Raw genomic sequence first — 20,943 nt, 5'->3', positions numbered from 1 at the left:
CTGGCCATGGGCAGTGGGGAGGGGACAAAGAAGAGACTCTCATGGTCACTTCTTATATTTCACATTCTTTTGACCTTTGAAAGGGATCCCAGGTAGATCTCCTCCTCATAAACCTCTGCATGTGGTGTTGGTCAGTACCTCCAGGAGAGTTTTCCAATGAAGTGTCCCAATCGTACCTGAGTGATCACTACTGCTACCCGGAAGTTAAGCCCCACTTGTGCTGTCTGTGCCCCAGGCTTCTCCCAAACTCTTCAGCCATCACCAGGTTTCCCCTCAAGGTGACTGTGTGATCTCCCTTGTCCCAACCAAGGATATTTGAACCCAAAAGAAATTCCTCAACACCTGAAACAAATAACAGGATCTCTTCAACAGGTTTTCCAGTTCTGTGCTCCAGTGCCCAGACCAAAACACTTTTTAAAAACCTTGGAATCACAGTGCCATGTGGTTTCTGAGAAAAATCACATATGCTGAAATTCATTAATTAATTTTAGTATTTATCAGATTTATTACTATACCATTTCCTAACGGGTAGAAAAAATTTCAATATTTAATAAGTAGTGTGGCCATATTATGTGCCCCCTGAGTATAAGCCCTGGTTTATTCTGTTTAGAATAAACTCAGCCCTCTAAAGAGAGAAAATTTTCATAAACCCAACCAGAGAGATTTTAAATAAAAGATTTGTAAATACATAGAGCAACAAACAAATCATGTATCTATACATACACACACACACACACACACACAAACTAAACTGGCACTACTTTAAATGTATCCAGTATTTCTGAATACAGAAATCTTTCTTCTCACAGATTTGCACTTTTGCAGTTCCAGTGGTAGAGGTTCTCTATGCCAACAGGAGTACACTTCTTTGCAGCATGAAAGGCTCTTTGTTATTGTGTTCTTGTGCTACTTTCCCATTCAGTATTTTGCAGAATCCCACAGTTATTCTCCAGTCTACCACAAATAAAAGGAAAGCAAATCATGCTTCAGAAAGTTGGTACAACGGGCAGAAAGGGAGCGAGGAATTTGTAATAATTCTATGTTATCATATTATAAATTCTTTTATTTAGAAAGAATTCAAGGTCATGTCTTCCAAAATAATGAGGGTTTCTGTGAATGTTAACAATGCTCTTTGATATCCTTTACCTTTAATTAAGTGCAGTCCCACAATTCCTTGGGGACCTCCAGACCATTCTAGAAAGGCTCCAGAGTGCATGAGTATCCAGGCCTACAGCAGGGTAGAGGACATCTGTTTCCCACTCCCTAACACCCTATGCTCGGTAACAGTACCACGATGTGCCTTCAGGGAATCTCTTCTCTCTAGCTCTCAGTCCATTCGATATAGGTGAGGCTAACCTTGGACTTGCTGGCGGTTAGCTCATGATCCCAAGCTACACCGATAATATTCAATCTCAAGACATTAACTGGAAGTTTTGTAAAAGCTTCTTCCTCTAAAGCTGCCCAGCTGGTAAAACATGAGTCTGAAACTTTCGGTGAACATGTTCACCAAAACTTTGGAAAAGCTTCAGAAGGAAGCCAGCACATAGGAAAGAAAGTAGGGTCAAAGATGGTAAGGTAGACACAGAGATGTGCCACTGAGGTTTCTCTTTGGGGAATGACTAGATACGCAGCTACAGGGAGTGTGGTCATCAGATGGTCCCCAGCTGTCAGCTTTTTCAGAATCTGCCTCCGCTACAGAGACCTGCCTCACCTGAGGTCATGCCCTTCATGGCTCAGCCAGCATTAGTGACTGAGCAAGGTTGTGTACAAAGCCTGGCTATTTTGACCAGTCTCGGGGAAAACCTCACAGTCAATACAGAGTATTAACTCAGCAGGTTGGTCGAGGTTTTGCAGGGCTTGCATCATGGTTTTGCTTCTCCCTCTGCCTTTCCCTTCACAGGTAACAGCTTGCACTCTGAGCTTCATCTCAACATCTGCTTCTGGAGGACTCCGCCTCTGGTAGGTGGAAGAAAATAGATGACTGATTAATTATTTGGGAAACCAGCTATGGCTGAAATAAATTCTCTCTCCAGACTTCCTGTAGACTGAGTCAATAAAGTCTCTAGCAAATGAAAGGTTCTTAACAAAACAAGCTCTATAGGCCATACCACAAAATTTTCATGGGAAATTCTGATAAAAATCTGGTTGTACCTGGATAGCTCCTGTTTTTGCATTTCTAACCACCAACCCTCTCACTCTCTTCAAACTAATCTGGTAATGCATCTTAATCTTTTTAGATTTATGAGAAATGAAGTCTTGCCACCCGAATTACTGAAGACTACATAAATCATTAATGGAAGAAGGAGGACTTGAGTCCAGAAATGTCTTATTCCAAAACCTTTTGTGGGCAGCAAGGAAAAGATATACATATACACATAGGAATGGATGAGTTTGTTTCTAAGGTAAGGAACCACTGTGTCCAGGTATAGGGAGCCAAGAAAGGCAGAGATGGAGGAAATGGGATTATGAGCTAATATTCACCCCAACTTATATGTATTTATATGCACTTCCATCTATAGCTTTTCTATCTCTCCACTCTGTCCAATAGGGCTCCCATTCTGTTAAGTGCAGACTTTATAGTTAGTTCCCCAAAGCATTTTTTCACCTCTTGCTCTATTAAAAACCTGCTGATATAATAATAACACAATGCTATTCTTTGTCATTTCCTATATAGTCTTTACTTCAATACCATTCTAGACCTTGGCAGGAGGAGCCCCTACTCAGAGCACTAGCCATTAGAGGACCCCACTGGGGTCTCTTTCAGCTGTCCTTCTCCCAGTGGGGTGAGGAATCTATTGGGCCAAGCGATATGCTTGTGCTTACCCTTCCAAAGCACAATCCAGACTCCGGGGACCAGAGAATTTCACGTTCCCTGCATAGGCCACTCCTCTGGCTATATTCCAAAAGTGCTGACCACACAACTGGTGTGTACAGCTCTAGGTCCAAGAGGGTGGGTGGCCAGGAAGTGGTTGTTTGTGGAGAGTGAGGGCAGAGATTACAAAAGTGAGCTGAGATTGGGAACTAAAAAAAACGGTGTGCTGTGTACCAGAAGCCAGCATGGAACTCGAAGGAATTCCAGAATTCTAAATTGGAATTGAGCCAAGAGGTGAAGAGTAATTGTTTTTTTTAATTCCCTTATTCTTTGTTGCTTCTTCTAACTCATTGAATTGCCCTGATCTTTCCATCTCTAATCATTTGAAGTCTCAGAATCATAGAAAATCGGTATTATAAGTTCACCTGAGGGGAATCATAGGTCTAAGGGACCCTTACTCTGTATAAATCTGTGACATTAATTTGATTGTACACTTGCTACTGACTAGAACACTTACTGCTCTCCTGTCTCCTAATGCAACTCAACAGAGTGAATGTTGAGTACCACCTACATTACTGAGCACCTGCTCTGTCAGACATCAAGAATTCAAATGATCAGGATGGAGTTTCTGCTCTTGAGGAGTTCATAATCTAGTGTGTGTAGTATGTGTTTGTAGTGTAGTGTTTATATATGTGTGACAGAGCCTACAAAAAATAACGTGTAACTATGAGTGACTAATGATTAACCATAATTTTTAATTATTTGGGGGAGGTAAGGTAGGAAGGGCTGGTGGAGGGGAGAATGGGCCTTGAATGTTTTCAGAACAAAGGTAGCAGTGTTATTTATTTTTTTAAAAATGTTTATTTATTTATTTAATTCATTTTGGCTGCACCAGGTCTTTGTTGCAGCACGTGGGGTCTTCATTGTGGCACACGGGATCTTCATTGCAGCATGTGGGCTCTTAGTTGCAGCATGTGAACTCTAAGTTATGGCATGCATGTGGGACCTAGTTCCCTGACCAGGGATGGAACCTGGTCCCCCTGCATTGGGAGCACAGAGGCTTACCCACTGGACCACCAGGGAAGTCCTGTAGCAATGTTTAAAGCAACATGCTGTGCTCAAGGAATACCAAGTAGCTCTATTTCATTAGGTCTTCAAATTTAAGGAATTGAGAAAGGCATGATAAAAACTAGCCAGAAAAGGCAGGAGTCAAGTCACGGAGGAACTTGGATGCCCTTGTCTAACAAGGCATTGTGACTTTACCCTATAGACTGAGAACAGAACTTGAAAATTTTTATACAGAAGAGGGACATGATCATATTCAAATTTTAGAAAGATTATTTGAGGGCAGAGGTGGATTCAGGGCAAGACTGATTCACAATCCTGGGTGAATCAAGGGTGACCACATCATCGTTGCCAAACGGGCATGCTTTGAGACTAAAAAAGGAGCACTGTGATCATCCTGCTCAGAAAAGAGGCGTAAACTGGGACCTCTCTGGAAAACTAGATGTATGCTTACATAACTGGAGGAGATTTTAAGGAAACTGGGACCATTTACAAAGTTTCTGAAATGATCTAAGTTGGAGACAAAGAAACACCATCAAAGCAATAGCAGTGGGGATAAAAAGGAGAGAGAAATTTAAGAGATAGTTGGGGACTTCCTAGGTGGTTCGGTGGTAAAGAATCTGCCTGCCAATGCAGGGGACATGGATTTGAGCCCTGCCCTGGGAAGATTCCACATGCCACGGAGCAACTAAGCCCATGCGCCACAACTATTGAGTCTGTGCTCTAGAGCCTGTGAGTCACAACTACTGAGCCCATGTGCTGCAACTATTGAAGCCCATGTGCCTAGGGCCTGTGCTCCACAACAAGAGAAGCCACTACAGTGAGGAGCCTGCGCACCACAATGAAGAGTAGCCCCCGCTCTCAGCAACTAGAGAAAGTCCGTGTGCAGCAATGAAGACCCAATGCAGCCAATAAATAAATAAATAAAATTAAAAAAAAAAAGATAGTTGGAAGATAAAACTGGGAATCTTTGATCAATGGTTGTTAGGATGAAGAAGAGGAGAGGCCCTCTGCTTTCAGTTCTGACATGTTTCAAGTTTGGAAGATGTCCCATTTGTCCTTACAATAAGAAAAAATTGAACAAGCTGAAAATCAGTGACTTTTCTTGGACCCATCAGAGAACTGAAGTCACTAGACAAACCTCTATCCCCAAATCTGTCAAGACAGAAGAATCCAGGCTCATAGCTAAGATCTGTTTACCGGGGGAGGAAGCCTCTGGAACCATAAACTAGTAGGAACACATTGTAATTTTGATGAATTCCTGGAGACTGAGAGTGGGCTAGCGTGAGAGTGAGAAACTCCGCAAGGGCACAGTCTTAGGGGGACCACCCATACCTGCATGGGTTCTGTATCCAGAATTCCCACCAGGTTCTTTTTGAGAAAAGCCAAGAAAATCCTCTTATGGCTCTGGCAGGGGGAGGGGAAAAGCATCAATTTGAAATAGGTGCAGAGCTCCACAGTGTTCTCTATAACAAAGGCCCACATTCAGAGGGAAAAAAAACTTTACCAGAACCTTATCCAACCTGTGGAAAGGATATTTTCTTCTACTCCTGCCTCTCTAGCCTTCCTGTCTGATATAAGGAGAAGAAAAAAGTGAAGAAACACCTGTGAAGGTCCCAGTCCAGGAACTCAGGCCCACTAAGAGACGGAGATTTATTCACAGGGTTAGAGAATGCTTTCCCTTCCCATATCTTACCACCACACCAACAAGCTCCTGAGTAATAGCAGTGGATTACATGTTAAAGGGCTGCAAGATGAAGATTCTGTCCAAGGAAGAGTTCTCAGAGAAGCCCGAAGTCAACAAGAGAAACAAAATCAAGGGCACTATGGGAACTTGAAGCCTTGGACATCCCAGACTGAAATGCAAAGAGAAAAGGAATGAAGAAAATACAAGAGAACATCGAAAGACAGTGTGACACTTTCAAAGGATGTAATATATACAGAACTAGAACACTAGAGGAGAAGAAATATTGAAGTAATAATGGCTGAGTACTTTCTAAAATTAATGACAGATACCAAACCACAGATCCAATAAGCTCAGAGAACGAAAACAAGATGAATACAAAATATATATATACTTAAGCATATTGTGTTCAAATTGCAGAAAATCAAAGAGAAAAATCTTGAAAGAGAAGGGAAAGTAAAGGATTAAGGATAATTCTCAGATATCTGGTATGAGTGGCACCTACACTGCAGGGGAAACAGGCTAGAAAACTTTCCATCTTGATTTCAGCTCTAAATTATTTCTTATATCACTATAACCTCCACAGCATCTGCCAGTACCCAGGCCAAGATCTCTTCACTCTAGACCTGGATTCCTACACCAGTGTTTTAACCACCCTTGAATTCATTTTTTCCCTTCTCTCTCTCGCTCTCCTTTTTTTTTAATAAATTTATTTATTTATTTATTTATTTAATTGGCTGCATTGGGTCTCCATTGCTGCACACAGGCTTTCTCTAGTTGCGGCAAGTGGTGCGCAGGTTTCTCATTGCGGTGGCCTCTCTAGTTGCAGAGCATGGGCTCTAGGCGCATGAGCTTCAGTAGTTGCAGCACGTGGGCTCAATAGTTGTGGCTCACAGGCTTTAGAGCACAGGCTCAATAGTTGTGGCGCACGGGCTTAGTTGCTCCACAGCATGTGGGGTCTTCCTGGGGCAGGGATCGAACCCGTATCCCCTGCATTGGCAGGCTGATTCTTATCCACTGCGCCACCTAGGAAGTCCCTCCCTTCTCTTTCATTACCCAGCTTGAGTTCTGTCCTATATCATTTTCTTAAATAATATTACTCCTAAGTTCAACTTTTTTCCAATGCCACTGACTTTTTTACTCTCTTGGATACTTTTAAATGTTTAAATAATAAGGTAATGTGGTTTTACTGCAGAAAAGGTTGAAAACAGTATAAGGAAAACAAACTCATCCATAATCCTACAGTCCAAAGTTAATAACTGCTGGTAAAAACTGATGCCGTTTTCCAGTATTTTTCTTTACCTAAATAGTTATACTTCTCCTACCTCTGCCTCTGGGTCTTCACACATGCTGTTCTATATGCCAGGAATACTCTTTCCTCCATTTATGTGCTTTCAGTAGTTAAGCATGGTGATATCAACCAAAAAAAGCTGTAACCTTGGCACATTAAGTGCAGGGCATCTCTGTGGCCTGGTATGTGTATATATCAGCAAGAGTAACCCAGCAACGGTACACAAACACTGTCTATCAAGCTGTACAGGCTGAGTCCTTAGCATCAACACTATGTGCCAGGGAGAAGCAATGGCAGAAAGGGTCTAATCAGGCAGACACTTCTCTCTCTGCTTGGTGTTGGAATCAGGACAAACCCTCACACTTCTTTTGGACTAAGTTCTGAGGGTTTTGGGGGGTAATTTTATTTGGGGGGGAGAAAAGGGCTGAAAGAGAGATATTGTTGCTGCTGTTGTTTAAAAAAGTGTAGGGCAAAGGTGATTGATCGGGGGAGGATTTGGAGATGACCATATCATAGCCATATCTGTATTCTGAACTTTGAAACAGGTCACGCTAGGCTTTAGGCTCTGCATGCTCTTCACCCTGCTGAAGCCCAGAGGAGCTGGAACTGCCATGTGTGTCTGTAGGATGCATTCCTTAAGGCCAAATGACTACTTCCTCAAAACTTATGCCAAATACATTGCTGCTTGTTTTACCTTAAAAACAAAACATCTTTTCCACTGCTTTCCAATGCAAGATCTAGCTTATAAACAAATGAAAATCACGAAACTTCCTCTTTTTTCTTCAAATGCATATTCCTTCATTCATCCAAGCTAAATTTTTCTGATTTTTGGAAGTATAAAAGAAAATACATAAATACAAAAATACCTTTCATTAAACAGACTCAGCAAATAGCACTTCAGTTTCAGAACAAAGCCAATATTATGGCAGACAAGTCATGATACACAATATTGCCTAATTAACTCCAACAGGTGCAATTACAAAAGATCTCTTTCATGACACTGGTTGATAACTATTTAAAGATATTTACCTGCCTTGCAAATGGACACTTTTCTATTCAAAGCCTACAAAAACTAAATTAAATTTTTAAAAATCTTGTAACTGTCGATGCAGTTACCAAAGAACATTAGGACACTTCAATGGAGCCTATTGTTTTTGACTGAATTCTCAAAACTATATTGCCTTTTTTTGTAAGCTGTCACAGTATAACTTCTATCACCCCGAGGCTATCACAGTAAAAAGGATACTTCTCTCTCATGAAAAAATTCCACACAGCTAAGATTTTCATGGTGTATCTAATTGTACATTAAAAAAAGAAATTATGATCTTAATTATCTACAATTCTGTACAGGAAAAACAACCACTGTAATTACTTGGGGAACAGATAAGCCTCCCCACGTTTCTTCTAAATAACAACATTGCATAAGATAAAAAGAAGGAAAAATCTATTTTCTTCTTTTTTTAAGAACTTTTATTGAGATACAGTTAACAGACAATAAACTGCATATATTTAGAGTGCATAATTTGGTATCCCAATCTCCCAATTCATTCCCCCCCAACCTTCCCCATTTTCCCCACTTGGTGTCCACATGTTTGTTCTCTACATCTGTGTCTCTATTTCTGCCTTGCAAACCAGCTAATTTGTACCATTTTTCTATAGTCCATATATATGTGTTAATATACGATATTTGTTTTTCTCTTTCTGACTCACTTCACTCTGTATGACAGTCTCTAGGTCCAGTTTCTACAAATGTCACAGTTTCATTGCTTTATTTTATTTTGAAGTAAGCATCGAAAGAACTTGCCTGATGGGATTGTAAAAAGTTCAGTCTGGGCTGACAGTTACTTAAGTTGGAAGTGCCACTGCACGGCAGGGAACAGAGAGAAGGCAGTTCTTTTACGTCTTTTTAAGATTGCAGGACAGTGCTTCCAGCATCAGAGGCTACATTCAGCTCTTTGGCTGGACCAAGGCAGAGCTGATCCACAACCTTAAGTGGATGCAGAAGAAATAAAGAAAACACCTGGTATTTAAGAGCCAACTCTCAACTGGGCTTCAGGCTTGCCCTTTCAGAGGTAGAGAAATCCACATATGTTTGAGAAAATCATGTTTATTTCTGTTGTGGTTTAATGTGGTTTGGTCACCCTTTGCTTATCTGGTCTCTAATCTCCAATTTCTCCAATGGGGATAGCAGATAGAGAAAGATCACCATGAGGCAAGTTTGTTGTTGTTGTTGTTGTTTTTCTCTCTCTTTTTAAAAAAATTGTATTGTAATAGAGGTCAAAACTGAGCTTGGACCTGAAAAGTATTGGGATGGCGGGAAAAAGTCTCCTTTGAAGAAGTGGTGTTAGATGTGCCCCTGGTTTCTTGCACATGTTGCCCACAAACAACCTCTTGTTTGAAGTCCTGCCTAACTAGTGCTGCCTTGAGAGTTTTCCACACAACCTCAGCCCAAAGTGATCATCTAGATTCACAGCACTTATCACTGACAATGTTTATTTGTCATTAAATATTTATGGCCTTGAATTATCATTTGGGTATGTTGGTTTGAAGTGACTTTGAAACTTTCTCGTGGAGAATTTCAGCAGAAAAATGAAAGCATGAATCTGTCACTCAAAAAAAATTCAGTCTAGAGATATAAAGATGGAAATCTTCAGAAAATGGGTGGTGATTAGAACCAGAAGAGTAAATGGAAATACATAAATAAAGGAATATAGTAAAGCAAGAAAAGAGAATTTGAAGAGAGTTCTGAAGAACACCATTACTTAAGAAGTACTCAGTAGAAAAATTAGTGAAAGATAATTTTACTAATGTCAGAAAAGCAGAAAGATTGTTGCTTTTTGTATGCTTTTAATTTTCCCAAAGAGAGAGGAAGGAAATGTGCTACTGGTGATTTCAGTATGTTCCAGAATATCTACAACAATTCTTTGCATATAGTATATGCCCTAAATATTTATTTGGTGCACAAAACATGAGGAATAAATTCACATAAATATTGCTTTTATTTTCCTTTTGATTGTTATGTTCTTAGCAGTCATCCCAGTGCCACTCCTGTTCCAACGTATTTATCCTATCTTTTCTCAGAAGACAGTGAGTGGCCTCAGTGGTTCTGTTAGTGGCACTCTTACCTCCAGGGGGAGCTCAAGGAGAGGAGCACTGAATAAGGGTCATGTCTAAGACCATATTGGGTCATGGTAATAGTGGATTGAGTTTTTGGTGAATTAGGAAGGGATTAGAAGGAATTAACCTCCACCAAGCTGAATCTTTAATTCTTTTGAAATCACACCTTTTAAAAAATTTCACATGAGAGGAAGTAGATCCAGGCTTGACTCTCACTTGGAAAAATCCCCCTAACCTAGAAACACTAAATAAAACAGTAGAATTCATGGGTTAAAAATAATGGCCAAGAGGCTACATATAGTCACTGATACATTTTGCTCAATGACTCTGTGTCCCTGTGTGTGTGTGTGTGTGTGTGTGTGTGTGTGTGTGTGTGTGTGTGTGTTTGAGAATTTGAACAACTTTGAAACAGGCACAAGCTTAACCACTTCCCCACAGGCTCTACACCTCCATTTATCTGATATTCGGCCCACGTCACAGATTTTTGTTATCTTTTTGAATGTTATAGGCAATTAAGTTTGCAAATATTGTTTAAATTTGTAAAAGTACATTTTTAGAGTTTACCCTCTTTAAGCCTTCATGGTTGAGATTTGTGTTCAATATCTCATAAATTCCTGCATTTCTCATCAGGAAAAAGCAGTTCCACATAGGGAAGCTTGGCAGGATAACAGATAATCCTATGCACTAAGCCACAGAATTTGCCACAGTCTGTCCTAACTCTTTTGCTTTTGAGTTCAACGTCTCCACTTACTGTGCCCACCTCAGCTGAGTTGAAATCATGGGAGCATCCCTCTTAAGGGGAATATGCATGGATCCTTCTCATGGATTGTGACTCACTGTTTTATTATCACCACCAAAAAATTTAATAGAAAAGACAAATAAGATCTGAAAACAAAGTATTTAGTACTACATGTTAGTCAAACCTTGTTTTTTTAACACTTGAAAGGAAAGGGTGCTGAAGTGAAAGCCTTCCTCTGTAGTTCTGTGATCCCCGCCAAGGCAAGAGACTTCACATCCCAACACAAATGAGCATTCCAAAGCAGGAGGGATTAGGCAACCTCCAGAAAGCAGGCAGGCTGCCATTGGTTTGGATTTCCCAGTGTAAAAAGCTCTTCTTCTGTTCTAAAAGGACAAACATTTCAGGTCTCACCATGGGTAACTGGGAAAACAGGGTAGAAAAGGGTCTTCTAAATGGTAAACTACCTATTTGTTTGATGATTATTTTGCAAACTCAGTAAACAAATCTGTTTAATTCATCCATCCAATCAAAAAAAATTCATTGTGTCTATCACATATGGGGCTCTGCACCTGCACAGAGGTGTAAGACAAGGTCCCCTCCCTAAGAAGCTGATCGCCTAGCACTACTGGCAAATGTGAATGGATTTCCTGTTTCCACCATGGTTCACAGCAATATTTCGTTTTGAATCCATTTACTTGAGAGCATTGTGAGCTCATTGGTGATAATCTCTATAGTAAGAACAAGTATCTAATATTAGTCTCCAGGTATGAGACATTCCGGAAATATTTTTTAGTGGTGATTTTCAGAGTCCCATGGCGAAGATTTTAAATGGATTTGATCAAAAGTCAAAAGGAGCCCTTTCACATGCTCTTGCTGAGAAACTTGGCATTGGGACTGTACCTAATTGAGAGACTTTGTTGGCTGAAGTGTGTTGGCTTCAAGCCCAATCACAGGACCCCTTGGAACAATGAGTAAGGCCATTAGTTTGCATGCCTAATCCCAAGTGACCTTGTACGAGTCTCCCTCTTTCTTGGGATTTGCAGGTCCCATGGTTCAGTAGCATGGGAGAGTGACACATTAATCCTGCTTTTTTCTCTCTCATCCTTACAGATTGCTACAGGCCATGGGATGTCTGGTAAATGGAGACTGAATCTTTTTTTTTTTTTTTAATAACTTGACAGTGACACATACATCAGAGTATGTTAAAGTTACAGGTGCTATTAACTTGGAAGATCAATCTGACTATAATTTTTTCTTTTGGCCTTGGTAATAACTCCCCTTCTTTTTTAAAAACGGCTTTATTAAAATATACCCCAACTATAACTAGTTTAAATACTATCAAGTAATTAAATTTTTTTCCTTAATTATCATCTTCTTAGAGTCTTATTGCATATTGGATTTGTACTTTTTGTTTTTTAGTATCTACAGAGTGACTAACCAAATGCAGTAACTAGCTATCTTAAATACACCTAGAGTATAACTCAATTCCTCAGAAATTCCCTCTATAGTTTTGTCTTTAAAAAAAGCAAAAGCAAAACAAAACAAAGAAATAAACAGATTCCACACAAGAAAACTTTTTTTTTTTTTTTTTTTTTTTTGGTGCCGCAATCCGGGAATGAAAACAAAACCTTAAAAAGCAATAATATACATTTTTTCCTTTAGGTAAAAGTAAAACCTAAGTAAATGTAAATTATCTGAACTCCATTCTCCATTATCATGGATTAGCTTTGACAGTTCCCTCTTGCCGAATTGTTTGTTCCTGGTTATATGGAAGATATTTCTATAAAATAACTGGGAAGAAGCAGGGGAAGCAGTTCCTTAAATAAAATAAATGTATATGGTTGTCTAAGATCATTAGGAGATGTGTGATAGTAGATTTGTAGGTTCAAAATAATGGAAGCAAACTTTGACAGGGGGTATCCCAGGGGTTTTTTTGATGAGCAAATCCTCTTCCCAAAGCCTGACTAGGGCTAGAGAAGTTTGACTAACTCTTCCTTCTGAGGACTGATTCCCAGTGACCTGAATGGGGACACTGGAGGGTAACCACTGGCACAGAGATCCACCAACAGAAAATTTAGGATCTTGCCATGAACTGTCATGAATTACACCTGTTTAAAACTTTTGAGGAAGAGGCCCCAATTTAGGATTGAGAATCATGTGTTTGTCCAAGAAGAAAACAAAATGAACATTATCTTGAGTTTTTTTCAAGTAGAATTGACATTACTAGTTTCAATGAACAATTATATATGCCTTTAAAATATATATTTAAAAATTATTTGACCTGAAACAAATGCAGAAACAGCAAGTGCTTTCTTATCCTGCAATAAATAACCAGTTTTGCCTGTGACATTCAAAAGCCATTATTTCTGCAAAAGCTATAGACTTACTTTACCCACACACCCAATGCTCCTCCCCCACAAATCACAGCCCAACTTGTTCCCCCAGTCCCTGCCCCACCTTCCTCCACCAGTAGAGGGTTAAACTTGGACCAAATATATGTTACAAAGACAAGTACATCATTAGAGACTTGGCATAACTAGATACAAAAGCCTAGACCCATAGTCAACTTTCTATGCCATATATGTCAATCTTTTTCTGTTTGTGATAAAAATAGTTTTGTTCCCTTTTTAGTGCTAAATTTTAAAAGATGTACAGGTTTGGTTAAAAAAAATTGAAGAAAAATCAGTGAAGAAAAATGAGTTTAGAGTTTATTAAAAAGTACATCAAAGAAATTCATTAAATGTTTATTGAAGTTCAAAACCAAAAATGCTAAACAATAGAATAAGTGTTTTATCCTTTGGGGTAATTAGGTAAATATCAGGAAGAACTGAGTAAGGAAAAACTATGTAAAAGCGGAATATTTACTGATGGTTGTTGCATGTTAAGTCATCAGTTGCTTACAGATATGGTAAATACTGGGACATTGTTCAAATAGCCAATTGATTTAATACGTGAAAGGATTTTCTGCTTTTAGTGTAATCTTCTGCATTTCTTTTTTTCTTTTCTACTTTTAAGAATTCATAAACTGCCCTTCCAACAGTTAAAATAGTCCACAAAGAAAAAATAAAAAGACTATTACTTATTCAAAAATAGAGAATCTAATTATAAGAAATTCCCTTATAAAGGTTATGTCTTGAGTTTTTTCACATCTTTAATCACAGATGTGTACTCTCTATGGACAAAAACCAGGCAGCCTGTTTCTGAGCGCCTCTTATCAGTTCTGACACATCACCACTCCTGTTTCTTCAGAAGTATGTAAATGAATAGTGCTCCATCTGACTATAATTAGTGTTCTTATCTCATAAAGGTGCCAGGGTTCCGCTTCGTGCTCTAGCTGAACTCACAGTTATTTACTGGAGGGGAGAGAGAGGTACTGTCATCAAGTCCTGCTTATTCATTGCTGCCACCCTATACTATTTTAGAGATTTTGACTCACTCATAATTCAAGGTGGCAAAAATGGAAACCATTACTTTGGATTTTGCGTTACGACAAATGAAAAATGCTGTTAAATACATAATAAATTATAAGAATTTCTGAAATGGTCTTTTTTTTTTTTTTTTCCCACACTGAGACCTTGAAAAGTAAACCAGAAAACAGCCTTTGGCAAAATCTAAATACATAAGCTTTTTGGTAACCTATCTGAAGTAGCTATATCTTGTTTTCTTGCACCACAGTAATACAACTTTTAGTTTTGGACTTCCCATTGCTGCATCATGATTATTACTGTCACTTTTCATCCTAAAATATCCTCCTAAATTTTATTCTCAATTTTTAACTTCTCTGATTCATTTTCAGTCCCATCCACAGGCAGTAAAACGTGGCCTAAACCCGTCAAGCTTGAACTTCTGGATACACATTGGCTTCTCCTGATGGTAACAACACAGTATTATAGCAGATTTTCTTCTCCTCCTTCTCTGTGGGTGCTAGACCCATGCAGTCCACTCCAGTAGCTGCCAAACACATGCGATTATTGAGCCCTTGCAATGGGACTACTTTATATTAAAACACGCTCTAAGTGTAAAATGCACACTGGATTGCAAGAAATTAGTATGGTAAAAGAATGTAAAGTATCAATCATTTTAATATCGATAATGTTTTGAAATGAAAATATGGTGGCTATATTGGCTTAAATGGATCTTAATAAAATTATTTTTACCTACTTCTTTTTACTTTTTTTTTAATATGGCTACTAGAAGGTTTGAAATGTTCCAAACAGCTCACATTATCTTTCTATTGGACAGTGTGGGTTAGAATATGAATCCCTGGATACTACATTACTGTGATTTCATATATTCCTTCCTTATTCTGAAGCCTTTTGATACAGCTCCTTTTTCATTTGAACTTCTCATCTCTACACAGTCTGCTATTTCACATGTCCACACTGTAAGCTCTGGCAGCCTTCTTAAACTTACATTCTGGTATTTAATAAGCATGCACTGAATGGCTATTTGGTGTCAAGTAGTCTATCAGGAACTTTAGGCAAACTTGGGACCAGAGCATGTTCTGGAAACCACAGGTACACCCCTGTGACTCGAGATGAGGGTGCAAGGAGGAAAGTAATGAGATACAAGGCACCCAAGGCAGAGGAGCCCCATCATGAAACGCCTTGTGTGCCACATGATGGAATTCAGCTTTCACACAGACGGCAGTGGATGGTCACTTGAGGGGTTTGAAACAATAGAGTGACAATAATTGGGTATACATTTTAAGAAAGATTGGGTTATAGCAGGACAAGAAAAGAATTAAACAGCTGTCATAACAATAAAAAAAATATTTTGAAGGCTTGAACTGGAGCCGCGGCAATAAGGATAGTTGAATTCAGATTTGAGAGTCATACAAAATGTAGAATTTGTAGAACACATTAACGATTTAGATATGGATAGCAAGGGAATGAGATAGAGCAAGGATGAGAACTTGCCTAAAAATTCTGATTTGGAAGGTAATGGTGCCCTTTACCAAAACTCAGAATGTGGAGATTGTAGAAACTGAAAAATTTCAAGTCTAATTCCTTGAATCTGGGCTTCTTAGAAGATACCCAAGTGAAATTGTGTGGTAGCAAGGGATGGAGGAGTATGGTACATAGGATTAAAATCTGGATTAGAGATGTAAGTGGTATCAAAACATGGGAGTTGAAAAAATAACCATAGAATAGAATGGAAATTAATAACACAAACTCTGAATCTTTTTTCTGTGAAAACTAAAAATAAAATATTTAAGGTTCTACACCTAAGTATATTTACATAAGAAAAATCCATATCCTGAAATGTTAAATGATTGTTTCTGAGACATGGGGTTATGAATGATTTTTCTATTATTGTTTTGGCTTAGCGTCATTTTATAAATTATCTATAGTGGACATGTATTACTTGTGATCCTTTCCAAGTATTTTGTTTTAATTACAAATGAAATAAGATTAGTAAGTATATTCAAGTCAGGCATCTTCAGATAATACTGAAATGCTTGCAATTGAAAGAAAACATTTTCCTTCAACACCACACCCGTCACAGATCAGTGTTACAAGTTTAGCTTGTATTCTTCATGCACTCTTCCTGTTTATTTACAAATATACGAGAGAAAGACAAAGAAGTTCACTTGTTACGTTTTGGTTTTGGTTTTGTTTCATCATAAATAGATCCTGAGCCCTCTCCTCTCCTTTATCTATGTTCTCTACTTAGATGATTGCTCCTTGTCTTTAAATGCTGGTCTATATGGCTGGTGACACCTAATTTTATATGCCCAAGCCATGACCTTTACCCAGAGCTCCAAACTCATTCATAGTACTTGCCCATCTGATATTGACAATTGGCTATGTAAGCACTTTGAACTAAATATGTCTGTAACAGAATCCTTGATACCTGTTCTTTCCTGGGGCAACAACCTTAAACTGTTCTTCCTGACCTCAGTAAAGGGTATTTGCTTTCATTCATTCAGGCTAGAGCCCAAAATCAAGAAATTGTCCTCAATTTCTCAACTTCACATCTAATGCATCAGCATAAACTCTTGGCTCTACTTCTAAAATATATTCTACATCCATTCACTTTTTTCCATCTCCACTGCCATCACCCTAGTCTAAACTATCATGTTCACTTGTCTGAATTACCTCATAGTCTACTTCTCTTCCACTCATGTCTTCTAAGAAAGACAATGGTTTCCATGCAAAGAAGTGATTTATAAAAATGTGCATCAGATCATATTATTCCTTAATTTAAAACATCCAGTGGTTTATCATTTGTTTTCAAATAAAACTAAGACTCCCTACCATGACCTATAAATCTCTCCACGGCACATGCCTTGATCTCCATCATTCTGGCTGTGTTGCCTTTCCCTCCGTTCCTAAAACAATAGCAGTTCATTCTGGGCACAGAACCACTGCATTGTTGTTCCTTCTATGTGAAAACTCTTCCTCCAAATGTAAATAAGACTGACTCCTCCTCAACTTCAAGTATAAACCCTAGTGTCATTTTCTCAGGTAATTCTTCCCTGGCCCTGTGCTCCCTTATCATATATGACTTTATACATGTAAAGTATAAGTTTTAAATTAAACAACTAAGAAGAATGCTGGGATTATTATTATACAATCATCACACATGACTTTACCCACTTGGCGTTTTGTCACAAATCATCACCACCAGAGAATGCTCATTTATTTACTTGGCGATCAGAACCAGATATCTAATGACAGTACAATTTATGAAGGAAAAAAAAAAAGAATCTTTTCTTAGTCTACTAACTAACCTGGTCTTACTCATGAGCCTGCCCCCAATTCTGTCAGCTAGTAGCAAGTAAAAAGGAAAAGAAATTATATGGTTTATATTCTACTTGGAAACTCAAAATTCTACCTTGAAACTCAACTCAACCCAACTGTTTACATAGTCTTTTTAGATCTGGTTTGTTATAATTATTTTATCTTTTACATCTATCTCCTCAACTCTTTAATTTCCTCAAGTAGGAGAAGGGGAGGGGGCATTTGTATCTCCTTAAAACAGTATGGGAAGGAGAATCTCTGGCCTCATGCTAGGTCTTGGGTGACCCACCCATGTTTGATGAATGACTATTGTTCTCAGCATTGTTCTTAATTGACTGCATGCATTGCTCAATATAATCCTTGCAATAGCACTATAAGGTAAATACTTTCATTATCCTGGTTTTATAGTTGAAGGAACTGAGGCAGAAAGAGACGATGTTATTTGTGCAATATTACTACACTCCAAATGGCAGGGCCAGAAATTGTACCCAGGCATTCTGCTCTATAACCCATGCCTTTTGCCTCCATCTTAGCTGCTTTGTTAGTGTACTGGCTGGATCCCATGACCTATGGTTGGCTCCGTCTCATCCTTGTGCTTTTTGCTGGTCTGTTGCTGACATCTATACCCAATGAACTTGTGGTTGAGTCTGCCTAGCTTGACCAGGCACTGGGCTGTGAACTCAGCATTCACATTGCACAGGACCCGAGGGAGGTTCCAGGGGAAAAACAAAATCCTGTCTCAGCCTGTCTATGCCACTCCACCCACTCACCCAGTGTGGGCCAGTGCACACTTTTGTGTGGCCACTCTATTCAATGGGCCCCTGCTAGACCCCTAATAGGAAGTGGGGTCAGAACCCTCACGCCCTCCTGCATTAAAAGCCCATGTCTGACTGTCTCGCTCCCCTATTTCTGTCCCATTTTTTTCTTTCTCTTTTTCTGCCCCTAAGCTACTGGGCCAAGGGAGTGGGCTGGCTGCCTACTCTATAACATAGACTTTCACTACTACATGTCTTCCAACTTCCTAAAGTAGCATTTGTCATTGCCCCTTTTCCACGGGCTACACCAACAGAATCTCTGTGATAGAACATGGGGTTTATAGGGAAGAGGGATAAAAACACATTGGTTTAACACTTGTCACATATTTTCCATACCTCTCTTGTGTGTCTCCCTCAGTAGATAGAAACACAGGCTAACGGCAGCAGAGGCTTCAGCTCCTTGTCTGTAGACCAGCTTGCTGATTTCTAAATCTTGGTTGTTTACTTCCTTAAAACATATGGTCTATTTGTCATGGATGTGCTACTAATAAAGGCCTGTGCAATGCTTAGAAGAGTAAAACACATTGTAAAACCTTTCATCCATCAAAAGTCTGTTACACTGCCAGGCCAGGTGAAGTAATAATTGTGCTTGCATGCATCAGCAAATAACAGTGCTATTAGATGAAACTACTTCAAGTAATTAACTTACTCATAGCTTTTTTTTTCTTCTTTTCTTTTTTTTTTTTTGACAGAAAGAAGCTAGAAAGGATGAAGTCATGAAGAGTAAGAAAGAATGAGGCACGTAGAAAAGGTCGCCTTAGCATCATGCTGTCTGTTTAAATATTGAAAAGACAAAGTCAGCATGACTCCACACACGTACACACACATACATACAGCCAATCACTAAAAAGAACTGTAGTTACTGGGTGAATATAGGAAGGAATGAACGAGTAACCTTGGCATATACATATACATATAAAAAAGGACAAATCAATATATGTTAAACAAAACTTCGCATTGTGGTATTTTCCTGTGGCTATTACAGAAAGTTACCATAACTTTGGTAACTTAAAATAACACAGATTCATTCTCTCACGGTTCTAGAGCCTAGAGGTCTGAAATCAATGTGTGGGCAGGACTGTACTCCTTCCAGAGGTTTGGGGAGAATCCATTTCTTGAGTCTTCTAGCTTCTGGTGGCTGCCAGCATTCATTAGCATTCTTTGGGTTATGGCTACATCCCTTCAATCTCTGCTTCTGTCTTCACATCATGTTCTCTGTATGTCAAATCTCCCTCTCCCTCTCTCGTATAAGGATACATGTAAGAGCATTTAGAGCTCACCCAGAAAATCTAAAATAATTTCCCAGGCCAGGAAAGGAGAGGACACAGATAAGGAGAAAAGAAATATCCAATTTTCTGGCAATATATACACCAGGCTCAAATGAAATGGCCTTTAGAACTTTCTAGAATTCTGTGGCTAAGGAAATCCTGGTCTTCAAGGTTCTAGCTCCATCATAAATGTGCTTACCACTACCTTTTCTCTAGACTTCTCAAATTCACCTTTCATCATTTTTATGCTCACTTGAAATTAATCTCTTGAGTATTTTGACCATTATAAATTAATATTTACCAAAATATGCAATGATATAAGTACCTACTCTCACAATGCAAATGAGGCATAATTAATGCATAATCCAAAAAAGGAGCATGGAAACTGATCATTTATTTTCATGTATCCTCCAGTTGTGCCCCACTCCCACCCTACAGCCACCCCAACTGCCAAGTAAAATGAGGATGCGTAAAGGAAAAAAAATAACTGTGCATGTGTGACTTTTTGGTATTGTAGATTCCAGGAAAAGGTTAGAACTACTTTTGAAAAAGTAAAAAACACAAAGCTTTCCTAACAAACACATGGTTTAATAATAAAATTGAATTAATTATATTAATCCTCTGGATACTTTTTGTAAAATTTCTTTTCGTATAATTTATATTGGTTATATCAGAACAAAGCTTGCTTCTATTTAATTGTTCTAATATTTATGACATGTGGCTTCCATCTTGTGTTCAATGGATGGCTTACACCCTCCTTTGCATTACTGGAAAAGGCAAAGGGAGTAAGTGGAAGACATCCCTTCAAGGGAAAATCCAGGAAGCACACACTCTTTCTGCTCTAAAAGCCAGAACCAAATCACATAACCACAACCAGCTGCAAGGGAAGCTAGAAAATATACCCTTTATTTTGAATGGCCTTGCAAGAGTTAAAATTCTATTACCATGGATAAGGAAAACACATATTAGGGATCAATTAGCTCTGTCTCCCACAGTCCACCCTTTTGCCTAGCCAAATATCTGTGATACTTTTCTCATATACAGAGCACATTCAAACCCTCTCCAAGTCTCATTCAGCATCTGACAACCTGCTAAAATAAGAGACAAGTTATGTGCCCCACCCCCATACTAAATTTATAATAGTGGAATAGGACTAAGATAACTGTCATAAAGTTTCTAATTTTAAACAAGGAAAAATAGGAAACACTGAACAGTTATCTGTCCACAGAGATTATCAAGGGCTATTGGTGAGAACTGCAAAGATTACCTGGCTTAGATTAAGTTCCTTATGTAGCCAATCTGACTACCCGGATTCGTCTCTCTATGGGAGCCCATGGCTTTGCCCACTGGGAAGTTTAGTCTAGTGTCTTCTGTGGCCACCTCTGAAGTATGATAGAGGGCTGCCC

At 38.9% G+C, this 20,943-nt stretch overlaps 1 long non-coding RNA gene across 2 annotated transcripts; it reads left to right on the top strand.

The window, feature by feature from the left end:
- The first annotated feature begins 1,823 nt into the window (after positions 1-1,823).
- On the top strand, positions 1,824-19,787 carry LOC130856123 (uncharacterized). Of its 2 annotated transcripts, none has more exons than XR_009054441.1 (3): positions 1,824-1,959; positions 2,238-2,402; positions 18,962-19,787. It is a non-coding gene; the product is annotated as an uncharacterized LOC130856123 (long non-coding RNA). The 2 variants fall into 2 exon arrangements; XR_009054440.1 differs by lacking the exon at positions 18,962-19,787 and adding an exon at positions 14,505-14,569.
- Positions 19,788-20,943: the final 1,156 nt, after the last annotated feature.

Source organism: Hippopotamus amphibius, chromosome 6 (genome assembly GCF_030028045.1).
Source record: "Hippopotamus amphibius kiboko isolate mHipAmp2 chromosome 6, mHipAmp2.hap2, whole genome shotgun sequence".
NCBI lineage: Eukaryota > Metazoa > Chordata > Mammalia > Artiodactyla > Hippopotamidae > Hippopotamus > Hippopotamus amphibius.
The sequence above is the reverse complement of the archived record's forward strand: the minus strand, read 5'-3'. Positions and strand labels throughout refer to the sequence as shown.